Below are 21,727 nucleotides of genomic sequence, written 5' to 3' on the forward strand. Positions count from 1 at the left end.
AAAGCAAAATGCCCCCACAGTTATATTTTTTCCCTTGTTCTTTTACTTTTGCCTAATCTGCAATAGAGATGAGCTACTGAAAATTTACTTAGAATAATACTATTGTGTAACTGCTGAGCTTGTACAATGTGACTCGTATACTGGGAACAAAAAGGGTAAATCTGCATTCTTTGAATTCCATATACATGACTCTAAGTAAATGAAAATTTGTTTTATAATCAACAAAGCATTCCTTCTTTGAAATGTGTACATAGAAATGTGTAAATAAAATCTTTGTTTCTGACCCTATTTTTTGTGAAGATCAGAGATGTTTTAAAAATTATCTATTATTCCAGATACAGTCTGACTGACCTTTAGGCACCAGTGTGTGTGTGAGCACATGTAACCACACATACATGTACATGCACACACTCCCTCTCATCTCTACATATGAAGGGTACTGAGGTGGCTGCTCACTACATAATGAAAAACACTCACCTTCTCCATCTCTTTAGGTCACCAAAATTATTGCAGCATGTCTAGGATATTTCTCTCTCCTTGCAGTATACTGCAATTCAATCTTGGTGAAAACTGTGACAATAGTAGTCATCACTTTCTATTATATTTGAAGGTAGTGGGCATCTGCGTGAATTATTGGGACAATAACTTCTGAATTTTCATGGAGGATTTGTGTGCCAAAATTCTCATTTCTGTTAACTGGATTTGTGCATATAACTCTTCCTGAACGCTTTGATTCTAGACATCGGGAGCTGTTTTGCATCAAGGTTAATACCAGTGTATGTGTTGGTGTGAATTTCCCAGGTCCACAGTCACAATGAGGACACAAGAAGCAGCAACCTCACTGCAATGCATCTGTAAGTCAGTCATCTCAGGTGAAAGAAACAGTATGCTGTAAATTCAAAAGTGTCATCTGTGCTAGGAATGCTCAAGATGTACTGTAAATTCAATCTCATGCTCTCTAATGGGAATTTATCCTGGAGATGAGTACAGTATCTGCTGTCTGGCTGTGTAATTGAATGAGGCAGGGTCTAACTGTAAAAAAATCTGCACTTAGATAGCCACACATATATAAGAAGTCAAGATGATATCGTATTTTAGAGAGAAGATAATTTTGCATGTGCAGAGAAATGTTTAAATATTAATATTGTTTGTGGTTCCATGTTATGAAAATCAATTCCTCATCTTGTTTTTAAGGCAATAGGAGAACCAAAGTCAACACTTGCTTTGTTTAGAAATTTCAGAGTTTTAATCATCTTGCTTTTAAGAACTCTATAAAGGTGCAGCTGTTAAAACTACATTTATAACATATAGTTTATAAGATATAAGTTTAAGTAATATACCGCATCAAGCTGATTGCTTGGAAATCTCAGTTCTTTCATTGACTGATTTTAGCTATTATGATAGCCTTGAAAGGAGTCACCACCTTTTGTTGTGGTTATTAATTTTATCTCCTGGGAACAAAGCTGCAAGTCAGCTATTCTTCCTCCTAAGACTACGAAGAGAGTGGTCTATATGCTATAGATCGAAGTTTCTCTGAAAATGCACAGAGAGACCAAAACAAGCTGGCATCATTACATGGATTATATAACCCAATGTCAGCAGGGGTCATCCTTGAGCTCTAGGAAAGATTAACTCAAACGCTCGTATCACATCCTTCAGTGCTTTGCTACACAAAGTGCACACTAAAGACAATAGCACCAACATTATCTGGGAGAAAAAGCAGAAACACGGGCCCCACACCAGCTCTATTGAATCTGTATCTGCATTTTAACAAGCTCCCATAAGATTTGTCCATGCATAAAAGTTTGAGAAGCACTGCTGTGAAGCCTCCCTGAGATTCCAGAAAATTCCCAGAGGGCTTAATGCTCATGGTCACTTTGCTCTGATTTCTTCTTTATGCTAATACTTAAGATTCTCTCTGCATCTTGCAACTGTTCTTTTATTTCTTTTTAATTAAGAAAAAAGTAGAAATGTCTTTTCTTGATTTATAAAACACACACACAGTGAAAGGTCTGTAATTGTCGTGAAAAACAAAATGCACTGGGAAATGAAAAAGATTATTTTATTCAGGCTATTGCAATAGAACATTCATCAAAGAAGAATATCTCAAAGAAAAGGAAGGGGATCTGGAGTTTTATGGAGGTAGGTAAACAAAGGAATCTCCTCAAAACTTGTGAGCATCATGAGGAGAGCTAAAGATGAATCTTAATTTGGAATATGCAAGGACAAGTTGGTCCTTTGCGTTAGACATTTCAGGAACAAAAAAGGATGAGGCATTTTTTTTTTCCTTCCAATATTTTATTTAAATTCAAGTTAGTTAACACATAGTTAGAATTGGTTTCAGGAGTAGAACTTAGTGATTCATCACCTACATATAACACCCAGTGTTCACAACACATGCCCTCCTTAATGCCCATCACCCATTTAGCTCATCCCCCACCCCCTCCTCTCCAGCAACCCTCAGTTTGTTCTCTCTAGTTAAGAGTCTCTTATGGTTTGCCTCCCTCTCTGTTTTCATCTTATTTTATTTTTCTTTCCCTTCCTCTGTGTGCATCTGTTTTGTTTCTTAAATTCCACATATGAGTAAAATCATATGGTATTTGTCTTTCTTTGACTTAATTTCACTTAGCATAATACACTGGAGGGTATCCACATCATTACAAATGGCAAGATTTCATTCTTTTGATGGCTGAGTCGTATTCCATTGTATATACATACCACTTCTTCTTTATCCATTCATTAGTCAATGGACATTTGGGCTCTTTCCATAATTTAGCTATTATTGAAAAGGCTGCTATAAACATTGGGGTGCATGTGCCCCATCAAATCATTATGTTTGTACTCTTTGGATAAATACCTAGTAGTGCAATTGCTGGATCCTAGGGCAGCTCTATTTTTAAATTTTTGAGGATGCTCCATACTGTTTTCCAGAGGGTCTGTACTAGTTTGCATTCCCACCAACAGTGTAAGAGGGTTTCCCTGTAAGGATGAGGGATTTTGTAACCCTCACTGCTTCTCAGGAGTACAGGACTCAGATAAGTCCAACTTTGTCGATCAAGATGAACATCATTAATTGCTGAACAACCCAAAGGAGATCACAAACCTCCTGAGTAGGACAAAGCAGGGTCTAAGTATTCCTTGGACTCTTGGAGGACTCTTGTCAGCACCTTTTCTGTAAAACAGGTTGAACTATTTGTTGAGAAGTAATGACAAAGATCAATTGTTTTAAGGTTCCTGGGATCAAGCATCTTAAAAGAGGGATGCTTAAAATGAGAAAAAAAAGAGAGACATATTAACATAAAATATTGCATTTAAAGAAAAATAGCCAACAGTTGATCCCTGAACTGAGGGTAATCAGTTTATTGGATCTATAGGGGCCAAGGGCAGGCTGCCCCAAATGGGCCACTTGACAGGAACATTATCTTGAATTAAAAGCAATCAAAACCCAGCAGATTCAAGTAAAGAGGTAAAAAAAAGCTCTTTACCTTCCCCTCAACTGCCTTCCTATACAAGGAAGAGAGCTAGTAACAGACATTCCCCCTTACTTAAGAGACTTATATTATAGGGCAATCTTTGTTTTCCAAACATCTCCTCTCATCTTCCTGCTAATGGTCTTTCTCCCCTTTGTATTCTCTATCCCCACCCTTACCCCTCTCCTTAGCTCACATAAGCCTCATGTTGCCTATCTTTGGAATTCCCATGTCTTTGTGGATTCCCCATTTATATGCTATTAAATTTTATTTTCTCCTGTTAATCTGTCTCCCGTCAATTTGATTCTTAGTCCAGCTAGAAGGACCATAAAGGGCAGAAGGAAATTCTTCCTCCCTGGCAGATCCCAAGAGGTGAGTGGAGGAAAATCTTTCAATTATGCAGCACCACTCACTGAGTATCATGAAGCCCTCAAGGTAGGATGGCAAGGCTCTTGGTGTTATACACAGTCTTAGTTACCTCTTAGAGAAGGACGGGCATGACCAGTATTTTGCCAGGCTTGCAAAGTAGTCCAGGCAGTGGCTTATTAAGGGAGAATTGTGAATTGTGCATGACCTGCTGAGATATTGAAGACTATATCAAGTTTTCAGGCTTCAGCTCCAGGGCTTCTTCAGATCCTGGGGAAAGAGGCCAGCTAGCTGCCAGGCAACCTAGAGTCCCGGTAGGGATCTGGGCAGTTATGTTTTAGTTTGGGATGATGCCAAACCAGGAAGAAGGGAGAAAATTTTTAAACCTTGTGAATTGTAGCCAGATTAAAAAAAAAAAAAAACTGGAAGAGGGATGCCTGGGTTGCTCGGTCATTAAGCATCTGTCTTCGGCTCAGGTCATGATCCCAGAGTCCTGGTATCAAGCCCCACATCGGGCTCCCTGCTCAGCAGGAGCCAACAGTTGATCCCTGAACTGAGGGTAATCAGTTTATTGATTCTCCCTCTCCCACTCCCCCTGCTTGTGTTCCCCATCTTGCTGTCTCTCTCTCTCTCTCTGTCAAATAAATAAAATCTTAAAAAAAAAACTGGAAGAATTAAAAATTTGGTAATAATTGACAACTTGGGCAAGCTAACAGAATCCAATTCAATCTATAATTAGGTAGGTACAACTGGTTTTTCTATAGGTGGCAATGAAATCAACTAAAGCTCTATAAACAAGGCAGTTTGCATACCCATCATTTACCCACAGTTTAAATAAGGTGCAAAATAGCTCAAAGGAAATGAACAGGAGTGTGTGCTCTGAAGGAAGCACAGTTTTCTATTGAAATATGATAACTTAGATAACTTTAAGGAAAGATCATTCTTAATCACAAAATAAAATGGTCTTATTAGATTGAGTCTTATTATTTACAGAGGTGCAACAAGAATGGTAATTTACCATATAGGCCTTCCTAAGTTTGCTTTGCTGGATATTTTCATACAGAATCTCAGTTTGGATTTTTAAAAGCCTCTTGAGGCTAGGAAGCTAAGTCAAGCACTCTCCATGAGATTTTACCTACAGTACTCATAAATTTGAGAAAATTCTTCTCTTTCTGAGGTTCTGAAAATATTCCAAGTTTTCTGGGCAGTGTTTGGGGTTCCCCAAGACTACTCTGTTTCAATGATTCACTAAAAGGATTCTTAGAATTCAGAATAGCCATTAAACTCACAGTTGTGGTTTATTATAAGAAAAGGATACAGACTAAAAACAGCAAAGAAAAGAGGTACATAGGGCAGAGGCCCAAAGATACCAGTTGCCACCTTCCCATTATCTTCTCCAATGGAGTCCTGCAGACAGCACTTAATTCTCCCAGAAATCAAGGGTAGCAACAGAACAGAATGTTGTCATCCAAGAAAACTTAACCAAGCCTGAAGTCTGGAGTCTTTTACTGGAGTCAGTCACAGTCAGGTCCTCCAGAGGTCAAGTTGATACCACACAGCCTGAGGTCCCCACCAGAAGTCTCATTGTTAGCAGAGACTATGTGCAGTGGTCATAGGCCCTCAGGGGAAAAAGGGCACTTATCAGCCAGGATATTCCAAGAGCTTAGATGTTACTGCCCAGAAACCAAGGCAAGGACCAAACCTTTCCTTATAATGTGCAGGTTATAGACCCAGTTGCTGAATTTATCCTTTACCTCTCACTAAGCCAACCAGGAAGTGACCTCCTACTCACCTATAAGGCTGGGAACCTCATAAACAGGTACCAGATCAGTATTTCCAGGAGGAATTTGTAAGAAATGGCTTCATAGAGGCAAGCTCTGTTCTTTATTAGTATCTGGTCATATCTGATTAAACCAGTAACATTATCAAATATGACATTCCAAATAAGACCCTGTTTGCATAACCAATAATTTTGATTATGTCCTGAAAAGAAGGAGAACAGATTCTTATTGAGCCTATGCAAATAATTGTATTGGCCTGAAAATAAGAGTACTTTTCAGGCAGGGAGAAGAAGATATAACTAACAAATGTTTTATTTCAGTTTACAAGAGCATAGTCTACTAAGTAGTTATGAGTTATAGATAACTTGAAGAAAAGGGAAAGGGGCTCTTTTTATACCCAGAAAATAGAACATTAACATACCCATAATATTTGAAACAAAACCCACAATCATCCTTAATCAGTTCATTTAGTTCTATGTAATTAATTCCTATTCTACTTGATCTTGTGTTAGCAGTCTCATAAACCCATCAGCTTCTCAGCTAGAATTCTGGAAATCCTGACTGAGCCACTGGCCTCAAAGTTACTTAAATGATGCCATCAAAAGCTTGTGTCCAAAAGTACAAAGTACAGTTCTTTTCCACAACCTCTAAAAAAGTTCTTTATTGAAAACAAAGTACTCTGGCTTGTAGCTGATTGCAAGTGCTTTTAGGAAAGTATTAAAGTAAAGCAAAAAACTATCTGTAAATGACAAAAGATTTAAAATAGCTGCGGTTAATATATTACTGATAATTTTCAAAAGAGGGAGATCAGATGAGAGTTCATTATAAGAATAATGCAACTGACAAGGAAATTTGGTTGTTTCTATGGCATGTAAAACTAGATAAAAGTCAATTTAAAAAGTTTTAGACTGCACATCTATAAACGTAACAACTATTCCATTGTCAAAGAAGAGTAGATATTGCAGCTAATTTAGAAAAATAGATGAGCATAATCTTTACAAAGAAAAAAGTCTTCAAAGATAACATATATCAATCCTGAGACATAATTTACTATGAACATATCAAGCATGTAGCTAGAATATATAGTGAAATATCAAAATATCAAGTAAAGAGATTGTCTAAGTCTGAAGTATGTTCTAAACATCTATATATTAATACAACTCCTCAGGTAAGTGATGTAAATCTTCCCCTGAAAACCACTGGCCTAGGAGATGCTAGATTCAAATTTAAAAGTTTAGACCAAGTTAATGTTTTAAAAACTAACTGAAATTATGATGTAAAATAATTTTTTAAATAGCTAAAATTATAATATAAAAATATGATCACTCTACAGTGTTATTTGATATCAGGGAACGCAGACAGGAACTGATAAATAGAAACATCTCATGGACACTAAGGGCTTTAACAAATCCCTAGAATTTCCCATATAGCAATTTCGGAAGTCTTTGTTTTAATAACACCATATAAATATAACCCAGGGAAGGTTAAACATCACTTCTCCGTTGACAATGCTTCCCATGCAACTCATCAATAGTGACGTATCCCCCAAATTAACTATTTCTAACATCACTCTTTTTACAAAGTGAAAGAATAAATCCTTTGTAGATTCTCCAAGGACCCCTCCAGGAAATCTCTGAAAAGACAGTTTCAGGTGCAAAGGATTTCACTCAATTTGGAAAAGGAAAACATCAAAAGTTGTCAAGATATTTGAACACTTAAAATAGTAATCCAATCATGGCTATTGTAAATATAATACTTTGCAACTCACTTCAAATTAGCAACAAAACAGGGGCACCTGGGTAGCTCAGCTGCTTGAATATCTGACTCTTGATATTGGTTCAGATCTTGATCTCAGGGTCATGAATTCAAGCCCCAAGTTGAGCTCCATGGTGGGTGTGGAGCCTATGTTAAAAAAAGGGGGGGGGGACAAAATGTTTTAAAATAAACATAAAAGATAACATTATTGTAGAGAATTTTAACATGAGAAATCTTTGTTTTCTTAAATAATCAAGGACATAACTATTGGGGTTAACGTAGAACATGAAATCAACCATAATACCTGGCTTGCTAAAATGTAACACAGAGGCTGCTGAGGGCAGGGAAGGTTTCAGAGAAGGGCATAGGCCTTTGGAATGCCGAGGCCTGCGTGACCACTCTCCCATTGGAATGCCACGGGGAGGGGCCTTCCCGAAGCTTTCTTAGCCTGAACAGCCGCCCTGGGATCTAAGAGATATGTGCATTGTCCCCTAGGCTATGTTTAGTAGAACTCGTAGAACACAGAGATTAGCATATCGTATCTTTCCCGTAAACAGATCCTCCTAGTTTCAGTAAGACCCCTTGTCACACATCACATGCTTGAGAAAGAGTGATAAGGATTTGTGATTATTCTGAAGGACCAATAAAAGCAGGAGCAAAGAAGAGCAAAGGGTCTTCATCTGGAGCATTGGTCTTCATCTCTGAGCATTGACTCCCTTGCCTTCTCCTCTCTTTCACGGCAAAGTCTGGAGTCATTTTTCATCCATCGGTACAGGGATTGCTGGCCATTCCTGGCACTTAACAAAGTCAACATAAACCATAGAAGATTATTCTGGCAAGATGTAGAATCTTTGTTATCTAGATAAACTATGCAGAAGATAAAGAATAACCATTTACAACCTATTACTAAGAGCAGACCACTAATCCAAGAAAATTCTTGTCATTTTGACAAAAAGAAAGTCAAATTCTAATTTTATATCAGTATACTATTTGATACTAAGACTCTTTGAAAATCTTATAAATAAATTTATCAAACCTTAGCCAGCTTCCTCTATTCTAATAACATTCCCCTTTTGGGAAACTTTCATAGGCAATTTTGTCCTACATTTTCCATTTCTCATTCTGGAGCAACTAGTTATGTTACTTTAAGACAAAATTACTCTCTTTTTTCCTTAACAAAAACACATCCTGCATATCTTAGAAACAAAGCTGTTCCTCTTTACCACCATTGCTTTTTTATAAGATTTATTTATTTATTTATTTATTTATTTGAGAGAGAGAGCATGAGCGTGGGGTGGAGGGATGGAGTGGGGGGTCGGGGGGCAGAAGGAGAGGAAGAAGTAGACTTCCCACCAGGCAGGGATCCCCAGTGGTTGGATCCCAGGACCCCAAGATCATGACCTAAGGGGAAGGCAGATGCTTAATGGACTGAGCCACCCAGGTAGCCCGGGAGAGTGAATCTTAAGCAGACTCCACACTGAGCATGGCGTTGACGTGGGACATGGGGCTGGATCATGCAACACTGAGATCACAGCCTGTGCCAAAACCAAGAGTCTGATGCTTAACCAACTGTGCCACCCAGGTGCCTCCCCGATTGCTTCTAGTAGAGATTCATTCATGTATATTGATTATAACTTTCAACCATAGTAGTTTCTATCTCAGAGAAAAGGTGGAGGAGGATGTTGTAAATTGTCTGTCACACACCAGCACTTCTCAGCAGAATGGCGGGGCTCATGAATACACATCTCATAACCTTCTATAGCCCTTATGGTACAACTTCTCAAAATAGAAATCGGGAACACATTTAATAGACTCAAATATAGTTATACAGCCTCTCTGTCATATATAAAACAAGAGGCAAAAACAATATTAAAATCATGCCTAGTGATTAATGTTTCAGTACTCTATCTTACTTAGAAATGATGTAGGTATCCAATGAATATTCATTAATTAACTCAACTTGGATTAAATCCAAGGAAGAAAATATCCAAGTAGAATAAAAATGTACGTGTTATACTTGATGCTGACAACTCAGAGAAAACATATCTGTTTTTGATTAAACCAAAATTATTAAAGTAGTCTTATTTGCCAAAGATTTATCAAAATTACATGAACTTGAATTCTTAAAACATTTCTGAGTTAATTTCTAATAAAAACGCCTCTTTTTTATACTGAAAATATTTGAGGTTCAATTTTCCCAAATTCAGGGAATTTTAGGAAAGTTTATTTAAGCATATTTTATTTCTAGGCCAATCAAAATAAAGTTCTCTTAAGAAATTTATAGTGGTTAGGGGCGCCTGGGTGGCTCAGTCGTTAAACATCTGCCTTTGGCTTAGGTCATGATCCCAGGGTCCTGGGATTGTGCCCTGCATCAGGCTCCCTGCTCAGCAGAAGCCTGCTTCTCCCTCTCCCACTCCCCCTGCTTGTGTTCCTTCTCTCACTGTGTCTCTGTCAAATAAATAAACAAAATCTTTAAAAAAAAAAAAAAAGAAATTTATAGGGGCGCCTGGGTGGCTCAGTCAGCTGGGCCTCTGCCTTCAGCTCAAGTCTTGATCCCAGGGTCCTGGGATTGAGCCCCGCATCAGGTTCCCAGCTCAGTGGGGAGTCTGCTTCTCCTTCTCTCTGCTGCTCTCCCTACTTGTGCTCACTCCTGCTTGTTCTCTCTGTCAAGTAAATAAATTTTTAAAAATCTTTAAAAAAAAAAGAAATTTATAAATTTAGGGGCACTGGGTGGCTCAGTCAGTTAAGCATCTGCCTTAGACTCAGGTCATGAACCCAGGATCCTGGGATCAAGCCCCACGTGGGGCTCCCTCTCCCCCTGCCCCTCCCCTGCTCGTGCTCTCTCTCTCTTAAGCTCTTTTTCTCAAATAAATAAATAAAATCTTTAAAAAAATTTATAAACTTATACTCCAGCTTAGTAACACCATCCAGAGACAGAAGGGAGAGAGAGAAAGAGAGAGATGGGAGGAGGGGCAGAGGGAGAGAGAATCTTAAGCAGACCACATCCAGCATGGAGCCCAATGTGGGGTTCACTCTCACAACCCTAAGATCATGACCTGAGCTGAAATCAAGAGTCAGATGCTTAGCCAACTGAGCCACCCAGGTGCCCCCAGAGATAGGAAAATATTATACACTCACACAATGAAACATAAAAGGCCTTTCTAAATCACAGACCTAAAAACAAACAAATAAGTAGAGAGAGAAAGTCTGCACCTTCAATTCTAAAATTTCAGCCATGGGTCAAGCATAAATACTGAAATGCAAAACTCACAGAAGAGCTGTTCTTTTCTCAGGGGGTACAAATTCTTAATTGATTAGACCTCAAAATATATTAGAAGATAAACAGAAAAGACTAACAAACCAGATTCTCTGTTGCCCTTTACTTAATAGAAATAAGATCTCTTCAAGCCACTAATCTGTTTACAGAGAGGTCACCAAACATTCAAACCATAAACTGAAAGAAGCCAGCACCAGAAATTGAGAAGGTACTCCAAAAGAATCAAAATCAAATCCCTATTATTCTCCCAGTGGACAAATGTCCAGAACATAGAACTTAGAACTAGACTCACTGTTGAGTCCCCAGATGGCCAGTCTGGAACAGAGGATAAAGGGTTGAACAAATAAAGATCTGCCCAGAAGACCAATTCAATCCAAGTCATGGCACCAAAATGATGAACCACAGAAATGCAGAGGACAATAAGTTACAAGTATAACTTTTGTGTGTTTACAATTCCCTAAAGATGTTTAACATTCTCTAGGTTATATCTGTATGAAATATTATTTTATTCAGGCTATTGCAATAGGGAGAGCATTCATTAATGAGAAGCATCTCAAAGAAAAGGAAGAGGGTCTGGGGTTTTATAGAGGCAAGTAAAAAAAGAATCGTCCATGAATCTAATGGGAGTCAAGAAGAATGCAGAGGAGCTTATCTTGAAATAAGCAAAGGCAAGTTTTTCTTTTGAGGTAGCTATTTCCAGAAATACAAAAGAGTGGGAGGATTTCTTAACTTTGCTGCTTTCTGGGAGCATAGGGCTCAGGTAAAGTGCAACACTGTGATTGTGTAAGAGTCATTGAAAAAGGTTTAAGAAGACAGGAGGCATTCACAAAGGGGTGCAATCATCTTAGGACAATTGCATTTCCCTTCTAGTTCAGATGCTCTGATCATCTCCATTCCCTTTCCAATCAAAACAAAACTGATTGGATTTCTCTGCTCTTAAATTTTTGGTCCTTCTGCCATGCTGTTCAGTCATGTACCTCTCTCCTGGCTCCACCTGACTCCATTCTGTTTTCTGCCAACATCTTCTCAGGAGAAAAAATAATTTTCCACTTTCTTATGCAGAGAAATTTAGCTGCTTCTTTCAGCCAACTCAGCTCTGGGCCTCCCTCTGCTGAGCAAAGATTTGGACAAAGCTCCAAAATGACTATTTGGCAGATCCTCAAGAAACTCTTATACAACATGACACCCTCCACCCCACCTGTGTTGAGGAGAATAGGAAGGTTTCATCCTTCCACTTACAATTCAATAATCCCAGAAAGTAAAATTATATAAAATATATAAGTCCCATAAGTAATTGGAGTTGGCAAAAGGAATGGTTTATCATAGGTACCCTTCTAGTCCTCCTTTTCATGTATGTATCCCACTCTTCTGTGTCGCTCTAACATTCCTTAATACAGTTAGGTAAACTGCATTTCCCATACTGTACTCCATATTTAACCATCTCAAATTCCACATCATGTGGAAATGTACTGAAGCATATTCTCTTCATCCCCAGATCTTAGAGAACCATCAGCTGGAAAGTATTCTCAAAAACTAATTCTGTCAAGCATTGTTCAAAGACAGTCTTGGCAGCAGCCAGAAATGTAACAGAACAACTGCAAAAGTTCTTCTCAGTTAACATTGTCCATAAGAGAACAATGAACGATGATTCTATCTTCCCTTGCTCCTGCCTTCATCTATAATCTGCTCCCTGGTTGCCACTTACGCAAAGTTCTGCCTTTTGGAATATTCTCTCTCTTTCTATCTGTGTGTGTGTGTGTGTGTCTGTCTGTCTGTCTGTCTGTCTGCCTGTCTCTATCCTACAATCTGTAAGAAACACTTGTTCTCCTTTTGGTTTCCACCAATCCTATGGTAAACAGAGATGCAGAGATGTAGAACACCCCCACTGCTGGGGAAGACCTGTGGGTGGTCTGCAAAAGTTCTAGGACGGGGTGAAATATTTAGACAAGGGGTAGGAATGTGAAGCTCAATTTGGCCTTGGATCCAAGCAGCGCTCTGTAATTCAGCTTTACCAATAGGGCTGATCATGCACACCAGATATGTTTGCTAAAAGCAAGTTTTAACGTCACCTCCCCTAAACCCTTAAGCACTTAATCTGTTAAACCCTTTCCACAGGGAAGCAAAATGTAAGGTCTCAATCACAGAAAGGCCTAGGCAGAGCTTGGAGCACATGGATGCCAGAGGGGAAGTGTAATTATCATCCTAGCAGCCTCCAGAGAGGACCAGTATATCTTTCAGTGCGTCCTGCATCAACAGGACGAATGAGGGCTGTTTGACACCAGGCTGTCCATCCAAAGATTCTCCAGAACCTGGGAATATGTGCCTTACATGTCAAAAGGGACTTTATTGATGGGACTAAGTTAAGAATCTTGAGATGGCAAGATTATCTTGGACTATCTGGGTGAGTAAAATGTAATCACAAGTGTGTTTATAAGAGAAAGGAGGCAGAAGAGTCAGAATTGAAGGTGATATGACAATGGAAGTAGATATGAGACAGAAAGAAAGAGAGAGAGAGATTGATTTGGAGATACTACACTAATGCTGGCTTGAAGACAGACGAAGAGGCCACTCGCCAAGAAATGCAGGTGACCTCTAGAAATGAGAAAAGCAAGAAAATGGAATGCAGACCTGACAACACCTTGATTTTTGCCCAGTGAGAATGATTTTGGACTTCTGAACTTCAGACTGTAAGATAGTACATTTGTTTTGAGGACATTGACCTTATGGTAATTTGTTATAGCAGCAGCACGAAACTAGTACAGGCCCTCATAAAGAAGGTTATCTGATATGTGTGTGTGCATGTGTGTATATATGTAAACAAAATTTACTCTCATAAGACATTCTTACAAATTTGAGTTTTAAGTGGTTTCCTTATTTAATGTATATCTGTTCTTGTTAAGTATTTTGTTGGAACACTATCTAATAGCCAAAGAGAATAATCATGCCTTCTCAACAGTTCCAAAGCCAAAACTAGAATGAGCCGGACCATCATTCAAAAAATTTTTGAATTACCTCATTTTAGCCAAAGAATTTATATAAATATTTCATTTTACTCTGTAATTCATATTTATTTAAATTTTAAAACCAAGATTCTAAGTTACATACCATCATGAAAAGTAGCTTTCTTATTAACACATACAGAGTCATGTGTATCAGTTTTAGAAAATGGGTCAAATTAATAAAAGTGGCACCACATATCAGATTTAGCCTCCAATTTTTTCTCCTAATTGATATCAGCATATTCTAAAAGCCCATATTTACAATTATGAGACTAAAAATGCTTTTTCACTGCTAAATGTCAAGTCAATCACAAAGCAGTGAAGTCTAGAAGTCCAGAGGCTATATGCAGTGGAGTACCTGTAAATGTTTAACAACCATCCTCAAAGAAAAGAGGAAAAAGTCCCAGCATCACTTTTGCCAATTTCTATGGTGTATATATCCCCACCACTGCTGATTTCAAGCTACCAATGGGATGTCAACAACCTTGCAAAAATTTCTAAAAACTTTATAATTGATTCTTTCGAGCAGGAGCTAGCTCCAACAGACTACTAGTTGTATGGCACACAATTTTTCATGTACCAGTAGTAAACATTTTGATAACTATATCTACCAAGGAGTCAGGTCACTCAGGTCTGCTGAATGTTCTTTCGCCTCAGAGAAGCACTCATGCAATGATACTTTTATTGAAGATGAATAATTATGTCCTTTAGTCCACTAATGCTTTGTTTTTAACATGCGCAAAATGAACCACCTATTTTTTGACTGCCTACTTGGTGCTGGACATCTAATTTTATATTCATTAACTCCATTAATTCTCATTACAGCTCTAGGATATCAAATAACTCATAGTTCTCATAATTAACTGTCTGCATCTAACTCTCAAATCTCTTTTATTATTGTAGCAAAACAACCTCCGTTCACAATTGTTGATTGTTTGTATTCCGCCACATTAAATTAAATGAGTAGCAGATTCACTCGTTTAAGCACTCCATCCTTTATACTTTGTCTTAATGTCTCCTTTTACTGGAAAAGAAAAAAAGTAAGTTTTGAGAATTTCCTTCCACAATATGGGAGAATAAGCCTTTCATGTTTCTTCTCTCATTAAAAAGTTGCTGACAAAGTTAAGCATTCAAATAACTATTTTCCAAAACAGTTAATAATTTTTGTCCCTCCTACCCCTGCCCCAAATCCTGGTTCACAATGAAAAGATCAGGAGGCAGATTGTTTGAGGTAGGGTGTATTGAAGGTTCCTAAAGCATCTTTTCCTTTTATAGATGTGGCCCATCTGTGCAAATGTCTGGACAGTTTTTATTAAAATTCCCTTACTGAAAATTTATTTATCCACGAAGCACTTTACAAAATAACTTCTCTTCAAAGACATTGTTATAAATATAGCAAACACAGAAATTCACCAAATTCTGAAAATAAGTGTAACTATTATTATCCATGCTTTTATCCAACCAAGTGAACCTCAGTCTCTCAATCAGTGTTGAAAGCATGCATTTTACACACATTAGAACAGACAATGCTCCATGAGGGAATATTTTTTGTTAGCTTGGTTGCTTGGTTTTGATCCAAATAGATACAGCCATTTCTATCACACAGTGATGCCTATCACAGGAGTGTCACTTTTCAAGGTGAAGCTGAAACTGACTATAAGAAATTTTAAAATACTGTTATTTTACTATTTGGGCTTTTATAATATTCTTTCTAGCCAAGATATTTCTCCTTTTTCTCCTATTAGAATATTTTTCTGATTTGTAAATGCTACTATAAGAATAATAAACTTACACATTTGCCACTAAAGAGTTTTTTTTTTCTTTTTTATAAAAAAGAGATACCAAGTCTTGGGCTCATCTGTGTTTCTATGATGATAATCCCTTGTTTAAACTGTTAAATATATTGTACATTTTTATATCTGCCAACTTACTATGAGGAGTTTTAGGAACAATGTCAGATATGTTTCACCCTCGCTGATTTCTGCTTCCTCTGAATTTTCTACCATTATCTGCATTATTTTTAATGGTTTTAACTTATACTTCAAAGTATTTCTTTTTTATCACTAAATGTCACCAGTCGAAGATTTAACTTCAAGCAGTTGTATTTTAAGAAGGTGAATGAAAAATGACTTTAAAACCACAGCACACACACTCACAAATACAGATTTGAGATATAATTATGTTAATCAGGGATCACCATCAGAAGAAGAGGACCTTTGACATAGTATAACATGTAGGCAAATGTCTGGGGACGATTACAGCAAGAAGTTGAGCTAATCAATTTTCTAGTGCATAATCAAAAGCTTAAAACCCCTGGCTCAAAAGAAGCAAAACATCTATTTCAGGAGTTTTGTAGCATCTGTAGACTTTCAGGGAGCTCACTCTCTGCTCCTTTACTCCAACAGCCACTATGTGGGCATTAAATGGTATGGCTGTTTGGCTCAACTGCAGGGTACCTGCCCTAGAGTGCCTGTCTTCCAGCTACTCTTGCTCTTGTAGCATTTTCTTTCCCTCTAAGCTATCAAAGCAATTAACAACCAGATTGGTCAATAAGGAGATTTGCTTTTTTACTTACAATAAAACCATTTCTAAAAATGTTTACATATATTTAATTATATCTAGATCATTTGGTACTATCCAGCACCATGTAGTGAAGAAGTAGGATGAAAACAAGCTTAGTCATGATCAGGGCCTCCTATTTCAAACCTTCAGAAAAGCTGAAAGAATGGTACAATATACACAAATATGTCCTTCACCTGGAACAGTGTTTTTCAACCTTTTTTCAATAGCGCAGTTCTAAGGAGAACTTAGATGCTTTTTCCTAATTGCCAATCCTACCCCCCAAATTTTAATAAAATACTACAGATATAATATATATACACATATATATATCTGTTTATGTACTGTATATATACTTATACTTAATAGATAAAAGGAGTAAGATTTTTGGCCTCCCAACAACCAATCTCCACCCCAGTAGAGGCAACATTGCTCGAGTTGAGAATGTGCATAATCTTAGATATATCACTTCTTAACATTCCCACAATTAGTTTTTTGTCTCTATTTTTATACACACCATACATGCACACATATATATGCACATACACATAATTTATATTAATTAAATAATTAAATTTACTAAGTATATAATTTTATAATTATAAATTTAATGTTTTCCAAGAAAAAAAATGACACTCCAGAAAAGAGCACCGTATTCTTCTTGAAGAACTTCCATGGTGAATCTCCGATACGAATTACTTGCAAATTGTACACCTATGTAACTGAATGATTGGAGCTAATATAGAGAATACTCAGAAGATAATGCCACAAATAATTCAACCAAAATTAATCAGCCTAACCTGTTCAAAATCAGTAGGTTACCTCAGATCCAAAAAGCCTGGGTATATTTTCTTAATAATTAAGGTGAGATAAATGGGCATTCTAGATATCCAGTTAGATCTGGAAGTTCAACTGGGCCCCTCACCAGTGTCTTGCTATGGTACATTTATTTATTTATTTGAGAATGAGAGAGAGCAAGAGAGAGAGAGCACAAGTACGGGGAAGGGGCAGAGGCAGAGGGACAAGCAGGCTCCCTACTAAGCAGGGAGCCCGATGCAGGGCTCGATCCCAGGACCCTGGAATCATGACCTGAGCTGAAGGCAGACGCTTAACCAACTGAGCCACCCAGGTGCCCCACTATGGTATTTTTGTATGTGAGAACCTCCTCACTGCTAGTTCTGGCAGTGCAGCTCTAGTCCTCCTACAGGGATTTATTTGAGCTTTTTAGAAGTGATAAAGAGTTTATGATATTCAACTTGATAAGCTCCTAAGCGGTTTCTTCTAAAATTCATTTTTAAAACAAATCTGTTGTATATATATTCGATATGTGCATAAGACTTTTGTTCAAAGAAATAGTTCCACGATGAAAATATATTTAAATTGACTACCATATATTGAAAGCTAGCTTCTTTTTCATAATGAGTGCAGATAGGGATATGTTAAATTGTAGGTCCCTAAAAGGAAGGTTATCTGTTTTACACAGGAACAGAATTATTACAGGAAGTAGGAGCTAACACTCTCCACTTCTGCCGCTCAGAAGCCATCTCCTTAAAGTGCCAGAGAGGAGAATGGCCAACCCACTTGACTGCTAGTAAAGTGTGCATTTGTTTATTAAAACCAGAGAGGGGAGAGAAAGCCTGGTCACAGGAAAAGGAAAAGAAATTAAATAATAATAAATTAAGCAACACAAACAAACTGTTCACAGAAAAGGAAATACAAATGGCTGATCATATATTAAAATGTGGCAAACCTCACTCATTACAACATAAATGTTAATTAAAACTACAATGAGACACATTATTTTCTCGACCAGAAAGAAAATGCCAAAAGTCTGAGAACACTCAATGTAGCATGTAGATGTGGTAACAGGTGTTCTTACATCTTCCTAGGCAGGGGTGTAAATTCGTACCTACTCTGTAGAGGGCAATTTGGCAACATTAATCAAAAAAATTTAAAGCACACATATCCTTGAAGTATGGAATGTACTTCCAGGAAATTATCCTAGAAATATACTTGTACATGTTCACAGAAACATACACATGCCCCCCCCAAAAGTTTGCAGGATTTTATAAGAGGAAAAACAACATGTCCATTAACAAGGTGCTAAATAAATTATAATTAAACAATATAATTTAATATGATTAGTTATTAAAAATAAAAGGTAGCTCTACATGTATGGTTGTGGAAAAATCTCCAAGATACATAATTAAAACTTTTTTTAAAAGGCAAAATGGAGAAAATAATGTATATGTTGTTAGCAATCCAAAAAGTGTGATTATAATCATATAAGATTATATAGACAGAATATTTCTGGAAAGACACAGCAAGAAACAGGTAACAATAATGGTTTTTCAGAGAGAAACGGGAAGTCAAGGGTGGAAGAGAGGCTTACTTTTCACTATATACTCCTTTGTACTTATTAAATTTTAGACCATATACATGTATCTCCTATTCAAAAATAGAAAAATAAATACAAAAAAATTTTTAAATAACCCGAATTTAGCATATCAAAAGTATAATCTTTGGTGGCCAAGTAAATTGCCCTCCAAAAAAGTAATCAAACTTAGGGACTGGCAAATTTTTGATGGGTTCAGATAGCAAACCTTTTGGCTTTGTAGGCCACAGGTTTCTGTTTCTCCTCTGTCAACTCTTCCAAAATAGCACAAAAACCACCATAGACAATACAATCACATATGAGTGCAGCTATGTCCCAATACAACTTGACAAAAACAAGCAGCGGGCTGAATGTGGCATCTAGAGGCCCAAGTTGACTGATCCCTAATCTAACTCATTGCGGTCATTGTTATGGATGAATTTTTTTTTCTCCTCTACAAGTCCTGGTTAGAGAAGTCTGAGAAATAAAGTCGGTTTAGATTTCACAAGCATAAATAAATAACCCACACAGGCAAATCCCATATCAGACACAAAAATAATTGTTATGAATGACAAAATCCTATCTCTTAGATATGGTGTGCGTGAACATTTCTTTTTCTTTCAGGAATCTGTCAATGACATGTATTTTAATAGAAAGAGTAGACAGGAATGATAAACTCTTACATTTTTTTTATTGCAGTGCAGATAATAATTTAAGGACCCTGTTGAAAGCTAATCGCACTAGGCTAATAAAAATATTGCCTCTCAAAATAGTAAATATTGACAAATAAAACCAGAAGAATTTATGAAACTATAAAACATATGCACTCTTTCCACAAACTCTAATACAATATATTGAATGGATAGAAAAAATTTTGAGTAGATAATAAAAGGTAATGGTTTGGCTTTAATAACTTGCAAGCTACAAGTACCTCAAGTGAGAATTTTTTTATTAGCACTAGACTCAGTATTCTTATTAGTAGGTTTTGCTTAGTCATGATCTCAGTGATTCTTGTTTCCTTGTACACTAAAACCATTGTCAAGGATTTTTGTGCATCTCAGTTGACAAGAGAAATAGTGTTTACTTTGATTTGCTTTCCTTGCAAGTTTGCAGTATGCATTTAAACAAAGATATCAATATCCAAGGCTATCTGTAGGTCACATAAAAACACTTAAAACTTAACAGAAACTTCATAATGCTCATGTTGGTGAAAATGTCAAACGGCAAGCAGCAAGTGTTAAAATTTTAATAGGAATTCAGGAAAATATGTTATTTTTATAGAATAATTTAGTAGGTAAGTTTGTCCTCCAGAATTCTATGCCAAAACATATACTCGCAAAAAAAGAAAATGTTTGAATAGCAATGAAGGGAAAAGTTTAACAAGGTGGTATTAAGGTAACCTCAAATAACTAAAGGACATTGTGTCAAATACCTTGACCAACAAAGTGATAGTAAGAAACTACTAAGGTTAAAGCAAGTTCAACTGTTCAGAAGACAGTTTCCTAAAAACAATCTATCGTTACAGTGGCTCCAAACACTTTCATTTGCTGTGTCTTCATTTGGCCAATGACAGTTGACAGATAAAAGCTGTGGCACAGATAGACGCCATTTCACTCTGATTCAGACCTTCAGCAGCATATTTCACTCTTAATCTCTTAGCCGGAAATTGGTGGTGAAGATCAAGGCCTCTTTCTTTGACTCTACCATTCCAGCATCACAGTATGATTTAATATATACTATTTCACCAGGAGGCAGTGGGATCGTGAAGGCTGTCAACAAATCCATGTCTCCTTACAGAAAAGTTTTCCAAATACTTTTGGATTAAGTGTTCTTGTATTCAGGATGTGGTATGTCTTGAATTCTGAAAAACACACCAGTGACTTGTAAGCTTCTGTGAACTTGCCAAGCTACGTATGTCAAGGACCCACCTTGGAGCTCTAGCAGGACTTCAAGGACCTTGGATCTATAATTTGAAAAACACGTCAGCTGTATTGCTCTATATAGCCTTCTGGTAATAAAGGGATGAAAACCAAGTTTCCTCTTTAGGCTGAACTTGAAGTTCTAGGAAATTTGACTTTTCCAAAAAGTAGAAAACTTTTTATCAAAACATCAGCATAAACAGTCATAATGCATCTTCTCTAGTAAAAAGGTATGGAAAACAGAACACCAAACCTTAAAGAAAACACTTAAAAATAGTTCAAGTGATTTGACCACATAGTAGTTAGAAAGAATGCACACCAGAAGACATACAAAGGCAAAAGATAAGCTGGAAGCATAGGAGATATATATATATACACAGACACAGACATATATTATACACATCTATATGACTGATACATTCTACAGAGGAAGAGAGAATTTACATAATTTTTCCAAGTTTATCCATCCGATGAATGGCACAGTTAAATCCAGGTCTTGAACAAATCAGCCTACAGAATAATGAGTCTAGTTATATAAGTAGGTATTTATACACTCATCAGTCTATGTATATCAAATTGTTAGAATTAAGAAAAAAACCTTTAAATTTCTAAATTTCTGTGTCATATACTTCTGAACTATTTAATTGCTTTTTCAATGGGCACATATTACTTCTGTAAAGAACATTCTTAGGTTGAAAAAAATGTCAATTAAAATAATAAGATGGCATTTTTCATCTATTGAACTTATTTTCAAAGTATATAATAACCAGTTTGTGTGAAGGTCTTGGAAAATAGGCATGTTCATACATGATATGTGTGATTATGGATATTTTAATATCTTATTTCTGATTTTTTACTATACATGTAGATTTTATAATTTATTTTTAAAATAAAAATATGAGGCAGTATCAACTTAAAGCATAATCAAACAACCAAAAAAAGTGCAAAATTAAATACAAGCTGGCTTTCTTTTTTTCTTTTTTTTTAGATGGAAAATCATTGTTTTACTCCGGATGGGGTTGCACTTTCTTTGAACTTGCGGTACCTTCAGTGTGTTCGGCCTCCTGCAGAGTATCAGCGTGAAACTATCTCTGGCAGTTGGAGAAAATGTTCATATGCCACACCTTCAGCACAGCAACCTGTGCCTTCCGAAGGATTTCCTGGCCCAGAATTAGATGTGAAGCTAGGCCTCTAAGATGTTATCTCTTAATGCTGATGTTGAGACAT

The sequence above is a fragment of the Eumetopias jubatus genome, unplaced genomic scaffold (assembly GCF_037043125.1).
Source record: "Eumetopias jubatus isolate StellerSeaLion01/CBP00866 unplaced genomic scaffold, mEumJub1_p1.0 scaffold_1, whole genome shotgun sequence".
NCBI lineage: Eukaryota > Metazoa > Chordata > Mammalia > Carnivora > Otariidae > Eumetopias > Eumetopias jubatus.